Raw genomic sequence first — 5,839 nt, 5'->3', positions numbered from 1 at the left:
AACTTCCATCATTCTCATAGTGCATATATACATCAACATTAACCTCTACACGACACTTACTATGAGACAAAACATCAGCATGCTCATGTAAACTAGGATCAAAGTGAAAACCATCATCCACACATGACTGATGCATGCTATTAACTAGAAACATAAATGATTCATATTCTACATTGTTCAACAAGTTGCATATGTTAAAACTTTGCAACTCACCTTGTGTAACCGGATGTGAAGAGTATGTAAGATCTAGTTGTTGCCTACTTGTAGTCATGTTACTCATTAAATTAGATTTACCTTTCACTGAAACCGATTAGTTACCAAGTCTAAAAGACTATCATGAAAGTGCTGACATAAATCATGCTGATTGTAATCTTTATCAAACAATTCATTAGAATGAACTTTGAACTTATCATCACCATATAGTGAAAAATTAGAATCAGATTTATCACTTCTAGCCTTTGCTTCTTTGTTATATTTGAAACCACTCTCAATATAATGAGCATGATATGAATCTGAAGCAAAATGAAACTTCTCCCTATTGGTACTCTCCTTATTAGAAAAGTTGTCATGTGTATTGATACTTGATCTATTATCAAATACACCTCCAAAACTTGACAACGAATATTTTGATTTTATATCAAATTCAAGATCAAATCTTGGGAAAGTGACCTCACCATGAGAAGAAATATCACAAGGGACAACATGACCATATGGGGAAACATTTGCATATCTTTCGAGATCATGAGATAGGAGTTCTGATATTTCATCAACACTCAAGAAGACTTCATCACAAGTCTCTTCTCCTAGGTTCTGATCATAAACTGATTGATCTGAAAAACTTACAACAGCAGTACCATTAACATGAAAATCTGAAAAAATAGAATCCATACTACAACATATTACCTCTTCTTCGCACAATACCTCTTTATTAAGTGTGTCATTCTCATCTTTACCAAATGAAGAATTATCTGTATTGCTATTAAAACTTTCCACACTCTCATGCATACTATCACACGATTCATTTTCAGTCACATAACCATCTTCATCCTACTAACTAAAATAATCTAATTTAGTAGATCTAGAATCCATCTCTTCAGAATCATAAGAAATGTTATCATTATATATGGATTCACTAGACTCACTACTATTTTCAATAAATTCACATTGGCTATTTAAATCATTCTCAAATTTCTTGAAAAGACTATCAACTTGAAAAATCTTTTGTACCCTCAAATGTGATGGCTAGTTAACTGAATTAGGTTTAAAGACGTCTAAGAAAGCAATAGGCCATGAAGATTCCTTGGGTCTTAAAGACACGTGCAACTCCATAAGTGCTGATTTAAACATTTCATAGATCTAATCATCTTCTAGACCTTGAACATTTCCTACCACATTTCTTAAAAATCTAACAATCTAATTGTGAAGAGCTTTCTTAATTTCTATCATATCTTCTAACACATCTCCATATCTTGGTAAACTAATTTCAGATCTGAGATCTGATTCCATTATAAAATAAAACTTCTACCTCTTTCTTCTAGTACTAAAATAACTGAATAGAGGCAATCTTTTTAAACACTTGACCTTCATGAAAAGAAACATGAAAATCAAAATAACTCAAGTGTTGATGCTAAACTTTGATTTGCTAATTTGGCATAGGTGCAAAACTAAAATTCCTTCACACCACCGGTTGAATCCTTATAGAGCCACCATCTCCTTAAGGAGAACAAAATGAAATCACTATTGTGATTCACTTTAACAATTCAAATTTCTTATGACAACAAATCAATCAACACTTTAAAACTCATTGGTTAGAAATTCATATCTCTCTCTTCTTGTCTAAAACTTAACTTTTAGATCTGCATTACCAAGTTGTAAACTCTTTAAAAACATTTATATATTAACCGATCTACATTGGTACAGAGATCTTTTAGAGAGTCGCCACTCCCAATTGTGAGAAAGATTTTTAAAACATGATTTATAACATGAAAAATCTGAATTGAACTTTCAACTTATAGGATGTGCAAATATTTAAAAATTTCAAAGAGAGAAACCTCTTTAAAACAATTTTGACTCTGAATTTACAATAGTATTTTGAAAACCAAACTAACTGAAGTGATTGAATCATAAAACTTAGTAGCAACACAATCTGTACTCAATCCTTCAAATATACTACTGTCCTGAACAAAGCATCACTGGGGTGCATGACACTTAAGTAAGAAAATTGGAAAAACACATCAAAGAACTTACTCCTACAACTTTTTCATGAACTTCTCCTACTGTATTGAATCTCCTCTTTTCAAATTCTCAAGGTTTGTCTACCATTTAGATTCAATACAGTCCCCAACAGAGTCGCCAATTTATTGGTGTTTGAAAACATTGTAGGTTTCCAATTACCCCGATGAGAACTAGACATATCTAGGGGCAGCTATCTCCCATTTTTGACATATGTTTTCAAACACTAGGCCAACTATAAGGCTTGACCCTTCTACACTTCAGGCTTTGCAAAACCTAGGCGGCTGGACCTCATATTCAATCAATATGGTACCAATGCAAAACATATCCCTAAATCTCACAAAGTAGATAAAAACCCCTTATATCTCCTAATGACTCATGAAATGACATAGATCTACAGTAGTTAAATGCAAATCTATGACACCATAAGCTGAGTGAGGGTATCATATTTAGGTTCTTCAACATGAAAGGGAAATACAATTGATTAACGATGTTGAGTTCAGAAAAACCTCAAACATGCAGTAGTATAACAAGTGATCCTATAATTGATCAGTGCCTTACCCATTGGGAAATTTCATGGATTCAATACATATATCTATGATATCAAGACATATTTCATATATCCAAACATCAAATCTATCTAATCACCTTTTGATTCAGACATCAGTGTTCATTTAAACCTCATTCTCACAAAATATCCTTCTCAAAATAACCAACAATCCTATCAAACACATCAAGCATTTACTTGGTTCTTCATCCCAACAATAAAACCTATTTGACATACAACTTTAAAGGGATGCAAATGGATCTCAGATATTTGTTCGTAGACCACATAAAATTGCAAATTATTGAGACAGGAGATGAGAATCAGAATGAAACTAATGGAATTCTTGCTCACTTGTATTCATTTCCTTGAAACAATACAATAAAATACATGAAATCAAAAGCATGAAAAACCTAATAGATCTGAACTATCTGTATTATCTCTACAACTGTTGTTCATACAAGAAGAAATGCTAAAGAATGGTGTTAGAGTATTAGGAATACATCAAGATTTGAACTAGAACCTAGTATCACAGTAGTGAGCAATTTTTCTCCAAAAACTGGAACCCTTACAATGAATGAAAGAAAGAAAGATATAGGAAAGAAAGAATTCCCAGATCTATTATGTGTCTGACATCTGTCCACTTGAAATTCCCTCTTTGCAATGAAAAGAATCTCTCTTATCTCTCTCTATAACTGATCAATCAAATCCTTGATCATTTTTTTCTTTCTAAGTGAAAATTAGAGCCAAATTATACTAGAATGGTATGATATCCTCAAAAGTGATCCAACAAGCCTTTTACTAAGTGTTTTTACCAAACTTGTAACTGCATTTTCAATTTTCACTCATTTCATCGAGAAGGCCCAAATTTTATGTTTCTACCTTTAACTTGAATCAATGAATTCTTGTGCAAAAAAAAACTCCAGAATCAAAAAATTCAATTTCTCCCAGTTCCAGCGATATATAACATTGCTATGTTAGCCTACCATAAGCCCCTTACAAGTCAGTTTGAAAATCACCCCTTGGTATAGCTATCTGGTCTGCAACTTTAAAATTTAAATTTTTCAAAAATTTAAATTAATCTAAAGCTTAAACTTTAGATTAAATACTTTGTTTGATTTAAAAAATCTTGCACATTACCCATTTTTGAAAAAATATTTTAAAATAACAATTTTAAAATCATTTTATTTTTCCCTAATGTGCCATCTAGTCAACCCTCCTTTGACTCCCTTTGCCACATGTCACTTCCTGATTTGCCTGCCAAGCTCTCACATCATCGCCTGAGTAGGGCCTGCTGACACATAGCAGCCTACTTACCCGCACTATTTAACTAGCGCGCATCTTCAAAATGTAGGAATGCGCATGTCATCTAATCTAGACACGTGTCATAATCTGGTGGCTTCATTTCAAACTGTTCTTGATTTTTACCAACTGGGACCCATCGCCACCTGATTTTTGCTAACTGGGACCCATCGCCACCTGACATTTTTCCACATGCTAGCATTTTTTATCTCTCGAGCATCTTGATCAAGCGAGAATGTGCATGCCACACAATGTGGACACATGGTATGATTTCATGCATCTCTGCCACATCATTATCTTTGCATTTTTGGTCAAAATTGTGGCTACATCACCCTCTAGCTGACATCATCAAGGTTGGGTCCCATCACATAAGCATTGCCTTCTAAAAGAGATGTCTTCTTAGACACTATGCCTTTGTAAAGGATTGTATTTAAACAATAGAAGATCCTTCCTCCTCACAAATGTAGGACATTTGTTTTAAACCATTTCTCCCTTTAGCAATAGTTGCCTCTTAATTTTTATAGGCATGGGACTGTGTTCAACATGTTGTGGCTACTCTTTATCATATGGTGTGAGCTTATTCTTACTTTGGCATCTCTTATCTTGGACTGAGACGACTTTGACTATGTTTCTTATGGTTACCAGCTTCCTTCATTAGTGCTCTACTTCCTTTTTAAAATGTGATCTATATTTATATCTTCCTTGGCTCCCATCTCAATGGCCTCAGCTAAATCCTCTGTAGCTCCTTCTCGCCTTGATAGTCGCTTGGCAAGCTCTTCTTTTCTTTTTAGCTCAGGTGGCTTTCCATCAAACACATATACAAGCTTAATACTAGATTCTAAGAACCTAATCATACATGTGAACATTCCTTGTAAGTGGCTTGTAACTTCCCCTACTTCATTTGCTAGCATTTCATTACAAACTCTACCAACAACAATTAGGAACTGATATAGGCTCATATTGGCATCAATGACTATCTTTTGTCCAAAGTAGCTCTCAAAATTTTGTTCCTTTATCATCTTTGGCACGTTGTCTGCTAAAAGCTTCATTAAACCCTTTGCTTTGCCATTTTATTGCATGGATTTCCCTTCATCTTTTGATGCGTCTTGGACTACTCAGCTGCTCCTTAACATGGGTACCTTAGCTCTCACTATGTGTTCTGCCTTTAGCGTGAGGCACATTTCATCATGCCATCCCTGCCTTTACCATTGACTGAGGTTTTTTTAATATGTTTGCATGTTTCTTTCTTTAACTGGTGACTTATTTCTTGTATGTGGTTCCTCCATTTTGACTGTTGTGGGTCTTTGACTTTCATGGCATCTCCTTTTGAAAAACTCCCCTATTCTTCTTTGCCACCTCCATATTATGGTGTGGATTCCTACCTTTCAGTGTAGACTTCCCCTTTTAATGCATGACCTTCATGGGAGTCTTTCATGGTGAAAGCTATTGATCGACCATGGACTGCCAGGCCATTGGATTGGATATTCTTTGCAGGTGTGAGCTCCTTCTTATCACTACTAGTCAGCTTTCATAATTGTCTCTGCTTGCAACTTTCTCTAGATTTTATTTTCTTTTACCTTGACTGCCCTTTCAATGCATGAGAGGTTCACTTATGCACTAAAGTTTAATTGATTCACAGCTCATTCCATTCAACAGGACAACTCCCTCTTTCGTGGATTTGGAGTTAGGTAGATTGCCTGCTAACATGGGGATCTATTCAATTGCACAAGCTGCATTTTACATGCCTTCCCATTCAATTTT

The 5,839-nt window shown here is 34.6% G+C and overlaps 1 pseudogene; it reads right to left on the bottom strand.

Annotated features, from left to right (window-relative positions):
* Positions 1–4,740: 4,740 nt before the first annotated feature.
* LOC149557935 (flap endonuclease 1 pseudogene) lies at positions 4,741–5,127 on the bottom strand (annotated as a pseudogene).
* Positions 5,128–5,839: the final 712 nt, after the last annotated feature.

Source organism: Cupressus sempervirens, chromosome 5, assembly GCF_028749045.1.
Source record: "Cupressus sempervirens isolate cs-2001-9-10 chromosome 5, ASM2874904v1, whole genome shotgun sequence".
Lineage (NCBI taxonomy): Eukaryota > Viridiplantae > Streptophyta > Pinopsida > Cupressales > Cupressaceae > Cupressus > Cupressus sempervirens.
The sequence above is the reverse complement of the archived record's forward strand: the minus strand, read 5'-3'. Positions and strand labels throughout refer to the sequence as shown.